At 34.1% G+C, this 21,261-nt stretch overlaps 1 pseudogene; it reads left to right on the forward strand.

Annotated features, from left to right (window-relative positions):
* Positions 1–285: 285 nt before the first annotated feature.
* The window catches only part of LOC138326125 (cell death abnormality protein 1-like), a 31,282-nt pseudogene continuing 10,306 nt past the window's right edge, over positions 286–21,261 (forward strand).

Below are 21,261 nucleotides of genomic sequence, written 5' to 3' on the forward strand. Positions count from 1 at the left end.
CGGCTACCAATTGTACGTATCAAACACCACATCTTCACCACAAGATGGCGTTCTCTGTTACCAGGACACCAGTAATACTGCGGAAGCTGTACAGTTGATTATAACACACAAGTGCCCGTATGTAGGTCGGTATGTGACCGTGTACAACTATAGAAACAACCTGAAACGGTACAGCTGGTATAGCGAAGATGCTGTTCTGGAGTTATGTGAAGTGCAAGTATTTGGCAAGTACCATTTATATCTGTAATACTGTGTATATATATCTTTTAAAATACAAGTAAGTACATCTACTTTAAGCATTTCAATTAAACGTGTTGAAACGATCAATCAAAGGTATAAAGAATATATGAATATAGCAGATCTTTCGAAAACCTACCAGTGATAAAGCTTTCGTAAAGAATATCGTTCGTTACGTTATAACTTTAAAGATGCTCCACCGCTGACAAATGGTATTTTTTTTTCACTATCAAAAACAGGAACAGACGATTTAGTATTTTTCTTCAGTTACAAAAGTTACTTACTTTACACCATTACTACCATTAAAAAGTTTGAGCTTCTAATTTTACTTAAAGTTAAAAACATGAAAAATAATTAATTTCATCCCGAAAAAAATTCGTGGCACTGTATTTTATATGGAATATAGTACTGGTTGCGCATGCACCAAAGGCGAAATAAATTATTTTGTGTTATTTTTTGTGTTAATTAGGCACATGTATGTACACGATTAAACACCAGTTATTGTTCAAATGATGAATATTATTTATGCTCTGTCGGCGGTGGAGCATCTTTTATCAGTTGAAGACAGATAACAAGTTTCATGTGATTACTGTTACAACAGGATGTGATGCAGGCACGTACGGTTTCGATGAGGGCGAATGCAATTTTCAATGCCCACAAACGTGTTATGGTGGTAACTGCAACTCCGCAACAGGCGCCTGTTTTTGTAAGTAACTAAGTTACAAAACGGGAATGATATATGTGCAAGGATTATCAACCCATCGCATGAAAATGTAAGTTTTTATGATATTGATATGTATATATATTTATTGAGTTTTTAGCGGAAAAAAGATATTTTCAATATTGAATATCTCTGCTATTTTATCCAATTTCGATTTCAAAGAAATTTGTATCTTCTGTCTCATGATTGGCCTATTCACCCTTGACATTAGAATATGTCTTGGTAATATATAATGATGAAAATGGCCATTTTAAAACCCACCAGGATCAATAACTACGAATAGAATAGTAAGGAAGCTATAACAACGTGGGATTTATTTTTAAACTTGGTTTTAGCTCTGTTAAGTTGACCTTGAAAAAGATCGAATTCCTGTTAGTTCATAATTCTCCTAGATGCAATTTATGTTCAGAAATGAATGATTTGAAGAGTATTGTTTTTTGACTATATTGCTAACAAGGTTTGTAGAAATAATTGAAAATAGCATTCCTCATTTCTTAAAAAATATATTCTAAAATCAAAATGATTTTTTTTTAAATGTTCCAGTCAAGTTAAAATATTCAAGCTTTCGTTAAGAGAAAATCAGCATGATGTGCACGTGATCTTCCAGTAAAGCATCCCGGTCGCTATCTTTGAATTTCTTTGGAGACAAAAAGTCGGTCAAGAAGGTTCATTTTATTTTGCGAATTAAAACTCAATCAAAAAAGCTAATGAACACCAACATTTTATTTTTGTCTCATTTCGTTATGTTTGTTAGACAAAACTTTTGACTCTATATTACATTATTCTTCATTGCTTACTATAGGAAGCTAAATGTATTATGATTTCGGGATTTCTCTATTTTTATTTCTAGTTCCAAATGTGATATTCCTATCACAGCAGGAGACACCGCACTAAAGAAACATTTTTACATGAAATCTAAGGGGTAAAAGAACTAAACAGAAATTCATTTCTGCCTTAATTAGATATCGTACACAATGCATCTTGGCTAAACAAAGTGTAACGTAAATATCACGTATTCTTGTTTAATTTGATAATTAGCTGCACAAGTGGATTAATTCTGAATCTTGTTAAATCCCTCGGACCCTGATCCGGACTAAAGTATGTTGATCACATTTCCTAGCGGTGAACACACATAATAAAGATGTCAAAAGATATTTGATGTGACCTCCGCTATAACTAACTAGTGATGATACCTTTTACATGGAATATCAATCATTTTTATTTACTGTTCACTGTATGCCCGTGTATCGTCATCTGTCAGGAACGACAACACAAAACAAACCTTCGAGTTTATAACGGCCTAAATGACAAAGTAGTCCACAAACTCACTTGCTGCATTATCATGTCGTGTAACATGTGTGAATGTACTAGGTGTCCCCGTTTCCAAATAAAAATATTTACTGTCGCCATATTTTAAAGTTCTTTTCACTGCAATGTGTATTTCCACTATAATTCTGCGTTCCAGTTTTGTTTTTTTACGAATCAAACAGGGGCTAATTGAATTTTGCGAATTGAACAGGGACTTCATATTACAACAATTACAATTACAGATTGTTTTAGTGGAACATATAATGACTACTGTGCTGAAACGTGCCCTGCTAATTGTAAAGGCAATGTATGCGAGCGGAAATTTGGCAACTGCTTTGGTATGTATGAGATTTACTGACATTGAAAGTTTGTATGTACCTAACTACCATGTCTGGTATGAGTTAAATGTTTTTATGGATTAAAGGGATTTGAAAGGGAACAATGAACATAAGTAAAGTAATAACAACTGTTTTTATCATTTGTAATTGCCAGATAATTAATAACGAGTTTAAGAATAATTTCAGTTACTGTCATCAAAAGCAATATAGTTTGCTGGCTTAAATGAAAGTTGTTCCTTCTTTCGGGACACCTCTTGATTTACCTTTAGCGTAACCCACACACCAGAGATACCTGGTCCAGGGATATATCTGGATACTGGCGGTGTAAATTAACTGCGATGTATTACGATGTACATATCAACTGATATATATCTGGATACAGACGACGTATCTATTAAATGTGCTATATGAATACCGTTAATATAATGATTATCAAGAGACGGTTTAAATACGAACGGCAACGCACAATGTTTGGTCACTTTTACGTCACGCCAGAATTTCATTGGAAGAAACGTTGAACAGTAAATAATATAAGCGCAATACTAATTTTTAATTGAAAAATTGAAAGGATATATTTATTCAATTACGGGAGGACTTTAATCAAAATGTCTGCAACATTTTTTTATTGATGCGTTTTTGTTGAGAAAATGACGTTTTTTGGCGCGACAGATGTATAATTTGTCACTATGGTCATACTGAACACCACATGGCGGTAAAAGTTGACACAGAGATTCCCCGAAAACGCACTATCATGACGTCATTTCGTTATAATGAATTGTGACGTCATACTTCAAAATGGTGGACTGAAAAACCACAAATACACACTGTACAAAACGGTAATAATTCATGAAATAGAGCCATGAATTGATAATATAAAAATATATTTTTCTTTTATTTTAATAACATGTCAGAAATATAGATTTTTTTTATAGACTTTTTTATCGAACAAAACCTTTGTCTTGCAGAAATGACACAAAATTGATTTTTTAGATTGACTGTTCAGTCACGCAAGTTCACGACGTTGAAAAATGACTTTATATTAGCAATTATGTTTTCTATTCAGAATAAAAAAAAAATACATTTTTGCTCAAATATACGCGCGGGAAATCTCTACTGAAAATTCAAAAAAAGTATACGAAAAAATGCGTTTTTTCTTTGTCTTGCAGGTTTGCCGAATGTCGAAAATGACGTCAATTGCGCTCGTCATGTTATAAAATAATGACGTCTTTTGTATTCAATGACGTTACATAAAAGTGACCGACATACAAGCAATAACTGAAATACGCATGCTTATTAGTTCAGTTATTTGAACTTAACTTCATAAATTCCGCCGTCAAATGTCATAATTTTATTCTTTAGCATCATATCTGTCGTTTGTACATATCGTGATCTACATGGATATGTTACATTTTTCCACAAATTAATTTTACAAAGAACAATTAAAAATACTCGGTTTTTAATAGAAAATGATAAACTTCATGGCATAAGTTAATTATAGTTTCATTTTAGCGAGATCAAGAACTACATGCCACATTAACTACCTCATAGTAAAATTAGAGGCAACAGAACAGGTAATTTACTCCTTTGATGTACATCAAAAGAGCCGTATAACGAAACACCCTGGTCGACTGTGTGGCTTTGAAGTTGGGCGTCACTCTCTATGTAGTCTTCAAAGGAAATCTTTGTTGGCCTGTGATTGGTCAAATGTTTTCCACTGAGCTGTCTCCAATTTTACTATGAGATAGATCGGAACCTCTGGAGTATCGAGGATGCTCACACACCTGTGATTAAAAAGTTATAAGTATGTACCATCTTGCTTAACCTTTAGGTGGGAATGTTATCTTGTCGTCCGCACCAAACATTGACCAAAATCATAAATTGCAATATTGTTTCCTCCAGGATTCGACTTTAACATTTTTTTACACATTCTGCATCTACAATGTACATGTATTGGCCAACCCACACATTAAGCTTTATTTACCTCTCTATGAAATCGTTTCCCTGTATGACGTTACAAATGTCTGATGTCACTGAAGGGACAGCCTATTTCAACAAAAAACTTAAATGAAGTTTGATATAGATTTTCGCCATACGAATAGTATGAGTGGCGATCAAACACAGTTATGGCTGCCTCTACAGGAAATTGAAATAAATGCACAAATAAAATTAAATCTTTGATTTTTTTATAGAGACTAGATATATGTATTGGAACCACAGATATGTATAAACACACACATATCCATATATTATAATCATTGTTTCAGACTGTAAAATAGGATGGTATAGTGATAGATGTAACCAGAGATGCTCACCGACTTGCAATGGAACGTTGTGCGAACGGGGAACCGGGAATTGCATCGGTAAATAACAGTTCTGGTTGAGAACTAAAGTCCGTAAAATGGTAACTACAAACCGAGAATAAATTCCATCTCATATTTACACAACACGATTATACAATAACCAACCGTAACTTCCCTATACTCGTTCTGTAATCAATTTAGTTTAAATGTATGTATCCGATGTTAAATACGGATCTTTCAAATCAATACTCATTTCTCCATTTATCAGTAATACCTACAATTCCGTTAGGATAAATATGCTAATTATTGTCAATGTGAGGAATTAAAATATAAACATCAAATAGTAAATATAAAATTCAAATAATATTGTTAAAACACGCTCTAGTCAAAAACATGACATGAAAGATATATATTTGGTCTTATGTCAATGATGGCGTTCTCATGAAGGTTAATGAAACATGCAAATACCCATAAAAAGATTATTTTGTTTTGTACTTGGAAATAGGCCATGGGCTAGGAGGGTCCCACATGCACCCCCCCCCCCCAAACCTCCGAACCAATATTTTTCTTAACCTTATGACCCACTGATCACAAATCAAAATGTTAACATTGCATAAGTTTGGATGAACTTCCGGTTATGACGTCATCAAGATGGCCGCCATCTCGAATTTCACTAAGAAATGAAAAATGGTCATAACATTGACATTTTTCAACCGAAGTAGACAAATGAAGTATCAAAGTGACCACAATAGAACAATAAAAACATACCAGGACCAAATAATCAAATATATGTAGTGGATTGTACGCAAGAAGTGAAAAAAATAGGATTTTAAGCTAAAAAATGGTAATTTTTTAGTAAATTTTTCATATTTTGCTTGACGCAACAAAATTTTTTTCCAACAGCAAACTATTATTACTAATTAGTTTTTTGTCTACTATTAAATCAGTTGAAACAAAAACAAACAAAAAAAAAACAATGTTAACATTGTGTAAGTTCCGGTTATGACGTCATCAAGATGGCCGCCGTCACGAATTTCACTAAAAAATGAAAAATATTTCAAAACATTGACATTTTTCAACTGAAAGAGATAAATGAGGTATCAAAATAACCACAATAGAACAACAAATACATAACAGGACCAAATAATCCAATATATGTAGCGATTTGTACGTAGGAAATGAAAAAATAAGATTTTAAGCTCAAAAATGGTAATTTTTCAGCAAATTTTTCATATGTCTTCACGCGCAAGCGAAAATGTTTCCCAACATTTATTATTGATCGTAATCAGTTATTTGATCTCTTGTCAATCAGTAAAAACAACAAAAAAATATATAGAAACGCAAAAGAGAATTATTGTTATACCATCATTTGGTTTACAAAACATCACCGTTTGCTTATACAGGGCATATGATTGTGTATTTTTCCCAAACCGCCGACACTACGGTTTCCTGATGTCTTAGAATTTCCTGAATATAACAGTGGCTATTGAAATTGCTATCTTAACAAATTTGAATTTTAGGTTGGCTGAATATCTAAGTGGTACTTTCATGTTCGAAATGTTGTACACTAGTAGCGTCTTAAACTGAATTATTACAGCAAAAACGCCAACTAATAGTTATATGGTATCAAATTAAAACTGAGGTAATTCTGTCATTCCGTAAATACCATAACACTTTCCTGAACGTTTTGTGCCTTTTAGAATGAGCACATCCAGTGTTATTTCCTGTGTATAACGTAAGGAAATGTCAGATGGTTACTTAACAGTGTCACATATTTCTTTCACTATTTCTTTGTCTTCGATGGCGATGAGCTGATGAGCTGATGTGACATTACATTACCGGGCTGCCATCGTGGTTGTAGCTTGTCAACCGTCCATGGCCATAGTTAACATAAGAAACATCAGTTTCATGGATGTAGGAGCTCATCCTGTTTCCAACCTAGTGATTCACATATCGTATATAATGTTCCAGACTATCAGATCCACATTCTGCGAAGGTTTGAGCTGTTTCTCCTTAATTCGTATGAAGCACAATTCCTCATTCTTGTGAACCTTCAGTGACCATAGATGGCACAGGTGGATTCTTTGAGGTCATAAATGAGGTCTGCAGTAAAGTTCCACTATTTGCCAAGTCTGGAAAGCACTGTACAAAACTTTTTTCTGGAGAGTCTTCAATGGTCTCTTTACGCATACACCAGATGTGACAAAACCATCACCTTCAAGGAAGTGGGAAAAGTCAGACCATTGAAAAACATTTAACATTAATGGCCTCATTAATGACCTCGATGATATCACCTGTACCATTTATTGTCGCACGAGGGTTCACGAGATTAATGAATGGTACTTCATACAAATTATGGAGCTATTGGCTATAGGAGAACCAATTCCACAAATCGGATAATGTGGATCTGGTGTAGTTTCCATTCTGCCGAACAAGTCTGAAACAGCATATACGATATGTTAGAATCTGAGGGAGATCCCACATCTCTGAACCTGTTGTTCCTGATATGAACTCTGGCCAAGGATTGGTTATGAAAGATGACAGGCTAGAACAACACTGGTAATGTATTGTCACATTAGCTCATCGACATTGAAGACGACGCTCTGGCTTTCGACAAATTTGATACTGATATCTCGATTATTCTGATGATTTGGACTACCAGATACCAGACATGCCGAGTCTCTTCAGTGGATGGAGCAGTGAGGCGAGAAAGCACGCAAAATGATAATGGTTATCATTTAGAACCAGTGAAAGAAATATGTCACACTGCAGTAACCATCTAACATTTTGTCTATGCTATGCATAGGAAATAAACAATGAATGTTCTCATTTTCAAAGACACAAACGTTCTGGAAAATGATATAAACGGAAACACAGGCTTAGGTTGCATTTGTTACTCTATCAGTAGGTGTTGTGCTGTAATAATTATTTTTGAGACGCTGGTCAGCGTCAGCGGTTTGGAGTTAAAAAAATAGCATATGCCCATTATACGCACGTGGTGATGTTTTGTAAAATTAATGAGAGTTTATCTTTTGCATTTCTATATATTTTTGTTTTTGTTGGTGTTTTTATTACTTTATTGATTGATAAAGAGACCAAAAAACTGATTATGAATAATGATTTGTTGTTGGGAAACATTTTTGCTGCGTGTAGACAAATATGAAAAATTTGCTGAAAAATTACCATTTTTGAGCTTAAATTCTTATTTTTTTTTCATTTCCTACGTACAAATCGCTACATATATTGGATTATTTGGTTCTGATATGTACTTGTTGTTCTATTGTGGTCATTTTGATACCTCATTTGTCTACTTCAGTTGAAAAATGTCAATGTTATGAATATTTTTCATTTTTAGTGAAATTCGTGATGGCGGCCATCTTAATGACGTCATTACCGGAACTTATACAATGTAACATTGGTTTTTTTTGTTGTTTTTGTTTAAAATGATTTATAAGTCGACAAAAAAACTAATTAGAAATAATGGTTTGCTGTTGGAAAACATTTTTGCTGCGTCAAGCAAAATATGAAAAATTTACTAAAAAATTACCATTTTTGAGCTTAAAATCCTATTTTTTCACTTCTTGCGTAAAAATCACTACATATATTGGATTATTTGGTCCTGATATGCTTTTATTGCTCTATTGTGGTCATTTTAATACCTCATTTGTCTACTTCGGTTGAAAAATGTCAATGTTATGACTATTTTCATTTTTTAGTGAAATTCGAGATGGCGGCCATCTTGATGACGTCATAACCGGAAGTTCATCCCAACTTATGCAATGGTAACATTTTGATTTGTAATCATTTGGGTCATAAGGGTTAAGAAAAATATTGGTTCGGAGGTTTGGGGGGGGGGTGCATGTGGGACCCTCCTAGCCCATGGCCTAAAAGGAAAAGCTACCAAAGGTCTTTAAAAGGATGCGTGCAGCTCAAACCCAGTGTTATACGGATTTGACTCGTCAACATAAAAAGTTATAATACTCGACGCGACTTACATTGACTTCCCACACAACCGTCATCTTTCCGAATTATATCGTTATTCACTTGCGCACTAACACGAATAATCTTCTGTATTTTATTCAAAAGACATATAAATAACATTATGTTCCTTTCACAGAAGGACTTGCACACAAATTTCCATATTTAAATAAGATTATTATAATCTTGAACACAAACTTTCACCGCTTTCACATTATTTACAGATATATTCATCATTTATTCACCATTACCTCCGAATCATTTATATTCATTCAAAATAAATTTATGTTTGTAATTGCAAATAATTAATTTGCATTGTGTATATATACCAGATAGTTAATATTGCCATCAAATATGTCAGGTAAGGGGAGACAACTCTAATATAAAAAAAATCAGTAGAAGGGAGACTACTCCGTATCACCTATTCCGACATTCTATTACATTTCAGTGGTACACATATTATGTAATGTTGTTTGTTAATATGTTCTTTCTTCTTTTTTTTTAAAAACATTTTAAAATTTAAATTCTAATCAATCCATAAGTAGTTTAAGGAGTATGAAAAACACAATAGTATTAAAATCGATATTAAAAACAAGGGGAGCTAACTCTCACATATACTTGATTGATAAAAGAGTAATTATAAATACATGTAGTTTTTAAGTCACAGTTTTTGTAATAAATTTCGGTATTTTGTAACTATCATTTCCTTTTTCCCATCTTGTTTGATTTTTATGTATAAGGACAGATTATCATTTAGTAATTATTTTAAAATTTAAAATGCTGATGAAGGAGAAGTTGATTTTTTTGTGGTTTTTTATATTCCTGACCTTCCATATAACCCATTAAGTTGTAATTATGACTGTGTTAGATATTGCATTTTTCAATAAATTATCAGTGCAGTCACCGAGCATCATTGTCTCCTCATCAATATTCCATGTCATATTTAAAGTGTCAAAACTTTCATTATTGTAAAGATTAGCATGTATTATATCTAACAATTGCGTTGTGAATAAACAGTTAAAAAAACAAATGGGTTAAAGTCCCATTTTCAGTTCTACACATATGACATAGTACATCTGATCTATTAATTAGACTTAGTTTGTTTTCGGTATATATTACCCTATGTATACTTTTTCCATTTAAATTCTTTCATTTTATTTGTAATTGCATAGTCGGTATTTCCAAAAATTCCAAACCTTCATCCAATCTATTTCCATCTGAAATTGAGTATTCCATTTAATTTCTGCTTTTGGTCTTATAATTGGTGTAGTAGTAATAGTATCAGGGTTTTCAATTTAAGTTCTTTTGGCTTTACAGTTTTAAAATGATTTACATTAAAACATATATCTCTAATTTATTATTAATATATACGTGTTGTTTGTGTTCTGGTTCTGGTTCATTACCTTTAATAATTTCAATATATTTTCTAGGTATAGTTTTCTTTATTTTATAAATCTCGGCAATCCAATCATGTTTAAATATAAGTTTCCTTAAAAGTTCTTGATTGTTCATAAAGTTTTTCCTGTTCTCATCCCATTTGTCAAACACTTTAGTGATTCCACTTTTCGACTTTTGTGACAAGATTTGTGATATTCCATAAGGTACTATTTTATATTTCATGTTTGACCATGTTTTCAAAATAGTGTAATAGAATTTAGGAATTTGATTGCTAAAATTTAATCCATTCAAGTCAGAACATCTAGCTAGAAAATTGGTTTGCATATATTTATTATCATTTTTTTAAGTAGTGGTTATCCAATAGCAGTCCATGCCTCGGTTTTTGTGTGCATAATTCTGTAAACTGTTTTTGATCGTGTATTTTCTACAAAGTCTTTCAAATTTATCATTTCAATTCCTCCATTCAATTTACTATTACAACAAACTTTTCTTTCTATCAGATTGACTTTCCCATCCAATATGTAGTCCCATATGATTTTGTTTTTTTCCTGTACATAATTTTCAGGAATGCCTCTTGCTTCTATCTCAAATCCTAATAAGGATGCTATATAAGATTTGATGATTAATTTAGTGTTTTTCCTTTAAAAGTGAGATTTCTTGTTTTCCATACTTGAAGACAATTCGTAATTTTCTGATTTTTTTTTCTTTCCATATATTATCATTATTTATTACATGTCCATGAAAGACGCCTACTGTTTTTTACAGCAGTTTTTAATCTTTTTATTTTTTTGAATATCGGCTCTTTGTTTCTTCATGGTCCTAGGTAGATACCCTCTGTTTTTTATTATAATTTATTTTTGCACCTGATGCGTCTTCATATATCTTTAGTAGTTTAAATGTTTGTTCTATGTTTTTTTTCTGTTTTATTCATAAGCTGTGTATCGTCCGCAAAGATATTTAATCTGTTTCAATATTATCTGATCCTGGTAGCTGTATTCCTTTTATTTCTTTATCAGATCTGATAGCACATGCTAGTGGCTCTGCCTGTATAATTAAAAGTAATGGTGCTATTGGGCAGCCTCGACGAGTTGATCTTGATATTTCAAATAGGCTGATGTATAGCCATTTGTCTGTATACATGTTTTTGACTTTATCAAGAGCATACATATCCAATTGCAAAAATAATTTCCAAATTTGAACTCATGTAAACATTTCAAAACCCACCCTCCCTCAATTATGTCAAAAGCTTTTTGTTGGTCTAAAAATATTATCGATCCTTCTTGATGTTCCCTTTCACAATAGTATATTAAGTCCTGTAGAAATCTATTAGCATCCATTATGTTTCGACCTGATACAAATCCTTTTGGTTGGTATGGATTATTCTTGGTAAAATTATTTTGAATTTATTACTTAAAATGCTTGCAATTATTTTGTAATAAGTATTTAAAAGGGTTAGAGGTCTCTAATTTCTCATATCTTCTCTTTCACCTTTTTATATAACAATTTTATAATATCTTTATGTTAATAATTTGTTATCTTAAAGTTTCTATAAATTTCCATAATCAATTTTGTAATCTCATTTTTAATCAAGTACCAATATTTTTTAGAGAATTCAGATGTTATCCCATCTTCTCCTTGGGATTTATTTAATTTTAAATTATTTATTGCTTTAGTAATTTCTTCTTGTTCAATAGTACGATGGCCCATATCAGCCGACATGGCAACTGCTTTACTAAACTGCAGTTGTACACACATTTGTGGTGATTGTCATGGCAACTGCTTTAGTAAAATGCACTTGCCAACGAGTTTTGTCATTTTACTCGTTTGGCAACTGCTTTACTAGAGTAACTGTTTTGTCATCCTTACGCGTGGCCTATATCAGCCGTATTGGCGAGTGTCTGGCTTTTGAGACAATTAACATTCCACGCCGATATCAAGCCAAGCTTGATGTCGTACAGGTGTGCTGATTAAATGACCTTTGAAACCAAAACGATGCTTTACGACACAAGACAAAGGCGATTAAAGTTATATACAAATAACATAGCCATAGGTGGTAACAAGTTATTGTACGATAATTAACGGTAAACTAATTTTAAGAGCCGGATGGGGAGAGGTTACAGCCCTAGGATAGGGACAATTAAATAATAGCTAGATTATCTCTACTTAGTTTGAAACTTAATCAGACATGTATATTTAGTAGAGACAAAACAAATCGAGCCAAATTTCAGTGATTTTTTTCCCAATATACTAGGGACTGGTTGTCAGTCTAGGAGGGAAGCTGATTTAATGCAGGCATTCAACTCACCCAAATCTCTCATTCTATGCCCCTACCTAGGGAAAACCCAAATCTTTACATAATACCTAATATAATTAAAGATGAATAAACATGAGTATGAAATTTTATAATATATTGAGTTACTTCACTGAAAGCCTATTTTCATTCAAACGTCAACATTAGCCACAGATTGCGTTACCTGCCAATGATTCTACCAAGAAAAGTGTCGTAAAGTATCCTTTTGGTTTCAAAGGTCATTTAATCAGTACACCTGTACGGCATCAAACTCGGCTTGATATCGGCGTGGAATGTTAATTGTCTCAAAAGCCAGACACTCGCCAATACGGCTGATATGGGCCACGCGTAAGGATGGCTGATATGGGCTACGCTAGTAAAGCAGTTGCCAAACGAGTAAAATGACAAAACACGTTGGCAAGTGCTTTTTACTAAAGCAGTTGCCATGACAATCACCACAAATGTGTGTACAACTACAGTTTAGTAAAGCAGTTGCCATGTCGGCTGATATGGGCCATCGTAGTGGCCTTTCTAGATGCATACTTTCTTCATTAGTTGATTTATTTTCTATACACTTTGTTAAGTATTCACCTTTATCATTACTCCATCTCTCTGTCTTAAAGAGTTTTTTTTTATAAAACTTTGTCTGCTCTTTGAGTATATTATCAATTCCACTTAAATAGTTACCTTCCTCATTTTTTATTTAGCAACTGCTTTACTAAGCTGTAGTTGTACACACATTTGTGGTGATTGTCATGGCAACTGCTTTAGTAAAAAAGTGCTTGCCAACATGTTTTGTGATTTAACTCCTTTGGCAACTGCTTTACTAATGTAACTGTTTTGTCATTCTTACGCGTGGCCCATATCAGCCGTATTTGGCGAATGTCTGGCTTTTGAGACAATTAACATTCCACGCCGATATCTATCCGAGTTTGACGCTGTACACGTGTAATGATAAATGACCTTTGAAACAAAAACGATATTTTACGACACTTTTCTTGTAAGAATCATTGCAATTTGGTAGGTGACACAACCTGTGGCTAATGTTGACGTTTGAATGAAAATAGACTTTCAGTGAATCAACTCAATATACGTTAAAGGGACAATTCAATCCAAGAGAACATAAAAATTTGTACATATATCGGACAAAAACTAGTTCTGATGGAAATAAGATCAGTCGGTTTTACTGTGATATGCCAAGAAATCCCATGGTGGTGAAATGCGTGTGAAATGTTCAAACTCGCTCTAATGGACATCTGCTATCGACTGAAAACACAAATTTATCGATTACAGGTTACTGATTACTGTGTTAATCTAATAAACGTTGAAACGCATTCAAAAATTTTGTGAAGAGTTTCTAAGTGTAAATAATCCTATACTGTGCGGGCTTTTGTAGCCATAAAGAAGGGTTTTCATTATATTATATGGTTTTATACTTGCTTCTACCATTATTTTATTTTCATTTGTCATGATATTATGTACTATTCCGCTAAACCTGCCAATATATTATTAGGCTTTTAGAAAAATGGCCTAATATATAGATCTTATAATAAGGAAAAAATGGGGAAAAACTAATAATATAGGCATGTTTAGCGGACTAAGTAAGTACGTGTATTTCTTTTATCATTATATCAATATTTGACATTCCGTATACATTGTATATCCTTAGTTAAAATGTCTATCCGTCTAATGGGCATTCCCTATATATCTCTATTTATAGTCTTTATCGGTCTAATGGACATTCCTTATATAGCCATAGCAATAATATATATCCGTCTAATGGAAATTCCCTATATATCCTTAGTTATAGTGTCTATCCGTCTAATGGACATTCCCTATATATACCTAGTTATAATAATGGACATTCCCGTACATGTCACTAGTTATATAACTTTTTTCCATCTGATTTACTTTTAAAAAAATAAGCCTAACTATGTATCTAAATTTTATGTGTATTTCTATGTATTCAGAGCAAAAATATACCTTACATATACATTATAGACCTATGTATGTTTGCTTTATAATGTACATGTACACCTGTATTCATTTATAATATATACATAATTAACGGGTGAAAATACCTCTCACTTCTTGTCATATTTCCATCAAATAATCTAAAGCTTCATAGAACTATGCTGTTTTACTTGGCAATGTAGGTACAGGGGGGTAGGAAGCGGGTGTGGGAGGTGGGGGTCGGGGTTGGAGGGGGTCAGGAGGGGGGACAACTGCCTCCCCGTTTCCCAGGAAGAGGGCAAACATTTCTTGTTGCCCCCCCCCCCATTTTCGCCGACTGAAATGTTCTAAAATTGCACATTTGAAGGAAAAAAGGGTCCTCCTGCACATTTTCGTGAACTAGACTAAAAATGTCAATCAGGGGATTCTACGTTCTGTTTTAAAAAATGTCTCTTAAAAGATTCATCTGTTTATATGACCTAGCAAGCCAATTCATTCATTATTATTTTGTGTTAAACAACAATGTACCGATGGTGTGAAGCCAGTATGTTCAGATCGAGCAGAGTTGCATAGATATGACGGAATTCACAATTACCAATTCTTAATGCAGGTAACTTTAAATAAAAAAGTATCATGTTAAGAACGCCTGAAAATCGTTAAACTACATCGTAAAACTCATCACATCCATTCTAAATCGTAATATTTTTACCCGGAGGAGACCCTCGGACCTCCTCAAACACCCAAATCTCGCGCCTTCAGGCGCTCCCACATTTATCAAAATGCATCGTAAAATTCTAAATCATAATGTATTTCCCGAGGGAGACCCCTGGGCTCCTCAAACACCGAATTCTCGCATCTTCGGCGCTCGCAAATTCATCAAAATGCATAACTAAACTCATCTTAGCCATTCTAAATCGTAATATTTTTTTCATAGAAGATTGTCGCCCCACCCCAAACACCAAAATATCGGACCTTCGGCGCTTGCATGGCAATTTGCGTATTCATTAGTTTCCGTTTATCGACGCCACTGTCTATAAATGTGTACAAGGATTCTACTTAACGATATATGAATAAAAGTTTATAAAATATATATGGTTGTGTGTTGTTGAACTAAAGAATCAATATCTTCCTGTGGGTATGGGGTGGTCCAAATATTGAGGACCTCCCCCCCCCTCAATTACGTTTCTTTCTTCTTTCTACGCACTGAGATACGCTGTAAATTTATCGGCTATTACGCTTAATCAGGCCAATGTAACCGATAGAATATAAGTTGCCCCTTAGTAGTGTTATTACATCTATATCCATTAGCCGGATGAAAACTTTCTAATTTCAGGTATAAGAACGTTTGTACGAAGTCAAAAACCCTAAGAAATCTATGTAAATCTAATGATTTAGTAACTTTAAAGACCTGAATAAATATATACATCTATACACACATAATAATCGCACACACAAACGATTCCTAAACATACTACGACCTTATTCACTTCGACTATCTCATTAAGTGATTCTATAGCTTTATCAATCGTGCCTTCTATTCCGCTAAGAGTTGTTCCGGACACGGCTGCGTTGTCTATGTATTTAGAGTCTGTGTCTAGTTTGGTACAGTTAGATGCACCAAGAAACACATTCTTACACTTACTGCTACATGTATCTGTTTCGTCGTTGTCGTGCACATTCCCGGTGGGTTAATTTTTACTATCGTCTTTGTATGTTTGTGTGTTGACCGGTAGGTCACTTTCTGTGATGTCGTTTTTCGCTGCCTCACCTTCTATTATTTCGTATGCGTACTGACCGTACTTTTCTCTGGTGTCGTTGTCTAGTGTTGGTCTGTTTTGACAATCTCTTTGAATATGCCCAGTTTGACCACAGAAATGACATGTACGTTTGTCCATTTGATTGCATTCTTTGATCAGGTCGTCAGTGCCGTTACATTTATAGCATCTCTGATTGCATCTAAAGCACGGGGTTTTATTGTTGTCAACGAATAATCGTACTTTGAATCTTCCAAATAATGTCGTAAGGGGAAAGACTTGACGACAGTTTACAAGTTGATTGTACCTGGTACCATTCTCTATATCAGTCCCTCTGATGACCCCCCTTTTCTGACTGCCATGTACAACTTCTGCACATTGGGTCATGTATGTACTCACAACATTGTCCGACATTTCGTATGGAATGTCTTTAATAGTTACATTTGTAATGTTTTTTTTCTCAACCTCAAAGATATTTACAGTTTTACCACTGATCTCAATATCTTGTGTAAGAATATCTGACTGCGTCTTTAAGACAGTCTGTTTTTCGTGATTTAACGTCTTTCACTTTTACATTTTCAAGTCCTTTTATTATATCCTCATATCCAATTCCCTTGAGAAACTTGTGGTTAAAGTGAACAAACATAGTGCGTATAAGTTGGGAGGACATACCTTTTTGACGATTGTATGTACTCTCACCACGCAAAATGTATGCTAGAATCTCTCAATTAGTCTTATATGTTGAAATCCAAGCTTCCAAACGACGAAAAGTTAGCCATTGTCGTCTTCTTTCATACTAGGAATCATCGAATAGTGGGTATAAATACCAAATTCCGTAGAAAAATATTCGGAGCCTATGAGAACACAACCACACACCAATAAGGGCAGATAACTCCTAAATACTTCTGCAATTGATGTGTAAAAATATGATTGGTATTTCTGTTTCATATCTAGAAAGTATAAATTATTGTATTGTTAATTCTGACGTCAGTTTTAATTTTGTTGTCCCCTTTTTCTAAGTAGATGATATACAGAGAACATTCAATCCAGTGTCTTTAATCTGGTTCACATGCATTGTTTGTTTTTATATTTATAAATTAGATCGGTACCATGTTGTCTATTCAATTATAGGTTGTGTTTCTGGAACGTACGGTAATAAATGTGAAAAACAGCTGCTCCGAAAACTGCAACGGATTGGTATGTGACCGGCTCTCCGGACATTGTACAGGTAAATGAATTAAATGAAATATTTACCAATATATGCAGAAAATAATTTCTGCTTTTAACACACATTGTACCTAATATCAATAGACTGTACAATGTGTAATTGGAGCGGGTCGGTGTGACTTGTACATAGTGTTAAATACGGTCTCTGTCACTCAACTGACGGAGCATGCTTCTTTGGCTCAGTCGGTAGAGCCTTAGATTTCCACGCCGGAGACCCGGGTTCGATTCCTGGTCGGGACACTCGACAGGAATGTGTATTTTCCCTGTTCTTCTACATTGGCGCCCAACTGAATAAACCATGGAAGGTGGTTAAAGAGTCCCGGGTTGAGATTTAGGAAATATCAATAAAAACAGGGGGGACTAGTGTAAAAAGGAGCGGGTCGATGTGACTTGTACATAGTGTTAAATAGGTCTCTGTCACTCAGCTGACGGAGCATGCTTCTTTGGCTCAGTCGGTAGAGCCGTATATTTCCATGCCGGAGACCAGGGTTCGGTTCCTGGTCGGGGCACTCGACAGAAATGTGTATTTTCCCTGTTCTTATACAGGATTGGAGGACAGTCAAATCTAGAATTATTTTGGTATCCCCATCCACACTTGTATCAAACAAGTCAATTTGGAATAGCGTCTCTTAACGTCCTTTTTCCAAATAACTAGCTTCATTCTTCCTATTATCTCCTTGCATACACATCTTGTTTTCCTCACGTTTACCACTATAAAAACAACAATTTTTTTTATGAAACAGCAAGTAATACCACATGTTATTGTTTCAGTCTGTAATCCAGGATGGTATGGTGATATGTGTAACCAGATATGCTCACAGAATTGCAGTGGAACGTCGTGTAATCGGACAACTGGGAATTGCTTCGGTAAATATCTCCTTCATCAGGTTTAGAGCTCGTCATACAATTAAATTTTATATGATCTTTTACCATCATTTGGACTTATTGCGTGATTGGTAGGGGCAACGATATTTCACAAATACAAAACGAGTATTAAATGCCTACTCGCAATTTGGCACCTCAACGACACTACCTATTCATGCTTCGAATCCATTACGTTCAATGTCAATAATGTAACCAATGCTGTCAGGCGGGCATGTATAGCTCACTCGGTTTTGGCTTATCTACATGCATGTTAGTATATTCATGTTGATTATGCCTATCCAACAGTCGGTTCGTGATATATAATTATATCGTTGTCTATATGATAAAATAATTTAAGACTATGTCAACCCTAAAGTTACAAGATTGTACGAATTTAATTGTGTATGCTTAATTCAATATCACCTATCGTTTCAATTAATATGATTATATTCTAGATGACCTGATTTTTTAGAAAAGGTATATACCTTAAAAAAGAATAAGAAATAAACATGTAAGCAACTGCTAAATAAATTACTCTTAGTGTTTAACTGCACCATTATTGATTTGAATTCCATAATAAATATTAACAATGAAAGGTTTATAAATGTTATCAACCTGATGATTTGGTTTCTTTGGTACGACGTTGTAAAAAATGTTTTATTTTAGGCTGTGTTTCTGGAACATACGGTGGTATATGTGAAAATAGCTGTTCGTGTGAACTGTCATGGAAGGCTGTGTGACCAAAGCTCTGGGACGTTGTACTGGTAAATGGCTTTAAAGATGTACTAAAGTCTTAATTGTATTTTATTAAGTTAATTCTCATTGATTTATTGCTCTTTTTGTCACCTAAATAATGGTGACATTCCTCTTTAGAGTCATAACTGGCGCCTATATTTATTGTTATTATTTTAAAGATAGGTTTCGCCCAACCAAATAAATATTTTTTGTAAAATCCGATAAACGGAAGAAAAAGTGAAAAAAACCATATTAAAAATAACTAAATTTAATTTCTTTATGCATATGAGATTGAATACATGTGTCTTGAATAAAAAATGGAAGGAAATCTTTGATTTATTACGCTGTCAGCCTGACAGAATAGTAAGCAAATGAAGCTGCAATGAATTGTGTTGGCGATGTTTTGCGCATTCGCATTGTTACGTACTAAAAATAAACAGAATAGCTGAACGAAAGCGTGTGAGAGAAAAGATGTATCTGAATCGGCAACAAAGAGGAGGAAATTAGAATGGAATCTGTAGCACCCTAAGATATCTCTAGGGAATGGAATTCAGTGAAAGCATGTAGCAATAGAAGAAACAGAAGCCACATCTCAAAGGAAACTTGTCCGGGTTCTGTTGGGACTCGTGGTGAGTTAAATTCCAACACATATGCCAGCGCACATACAGCGGCATCCTAACTACATACAGATGTATATGTTTGATGTACTAAGCTACCGAGCGTATGTAAGTAATCTGAAGTGTTTTAGATTATATGTTATCAGTAGATGCACAGACAACAAAGGATTCAAATTTTGGATTTCTGGTCACAGCTTTAATTAATATCTACATTTGGCGGCACGGTCTGTCAATAGACCATAATGGCACGCCATCAAACAAATTCAATGCAAAATTTCAACACAAATTAATTGATAGATTCTGGGAAACAGTAATACGCACCCAATTAACATGGCCGCCGGTCCCATCAATAGACCATAATGGCAAGCCATCAATCAAATAAATTGATCGATTCTGGGAAACCTTCTCAATCAATTAGAACAATAGATTCAATCAATCAATCAGATGACAATAATGATCAGTGATACTGGGAAACAGATATCAACTGATTCACGTCAGTCGTCAATATAAACAGCATAATATATAATCAATATGATATCAATCAGTCAATATAAAATCAATAGTTTGTACGTGAAATCTGCAACGTCAGAAAAATGCAGGAACATTCTGACCACTCAAACAAAGTCCAATGAGTTGTGGAATTAGTCTTTCGTTAAAACTTGACTTGAACCTTGGAAAATGCAGCAGAAACATTCTGCCACTCAAACAAAGTCCAATCACGTAGTGAAAAGTCTTTCGTTAAAAACTTGACTTTTACCATTGGCAAGGTCCAGGAGCTGTGACGATCCTGGCTGAAATACATAAGACAAAAAAACCAACAGCATGAAAAACAAAACAATGGAGGGGAATTTCAGGAGGGTGAAGAAAATTGAGTGTAAACCCCCCCCCAACAAAAAACACCCAATTATTTTTTCACATAAAAAACCTAGCCTCTTTCAAGCTGTCCAAAAAATATATTGTACCAAAACGTCTTCAATTAAAAAGGGGAAAAATACTCTTCAGCAATTCTGACAATTTATTTTAAGGTAACACGCTACCAAATCAGCAGGTGCCCTCCGATAACCGCACTATATGGTTTATGCCATAAGTGCTATTATCAGTAGATGCACAGATAACAAAGAATTCAAATTTTGGATTTTCTGGTCACAGCTTTAATTAATATCTACATTGGCGGCACGTCCTGTCAATAGACCATAATGGCACGACCATACAAAACAAATTCAATCAAAATTTACAACACAAATTAATTGATAGGGATTCTGGGGAAACCCTCTCAATCAATTAAACAATAAATTCAATCAATCAATCAGATGACAATAATGATCAGTGATACTGGGAAACAGATATCAACTGATTCACGTCAGTCGTCAATATAAACAGCATATATATAATCAATATGATATCAATCAGTCAATATAAATCAATAGTTTGTACCGTGAAATCATGCCAAAAGAACATGCACACCTTTATCATTCATATTCGTCGTTGACTTAATTATTTGGAAAAGATTTTTTATTACTTGACGCTCGGAAGCTTTCCAA

This window comes from Argopecten irradians, chromosome 6, assembly GCF_041381155.1.
Source record: "Argopecten irradians isolate NY chromosome 6, Ai_NY, whole genome shotgun sequence".
Taxonomy (NCBI): Eukaryota; Metazoa; Mollusca; class Bivalvia; order Pectinida; family Pectinidae; genus Argopecten; species Argopecten irradians.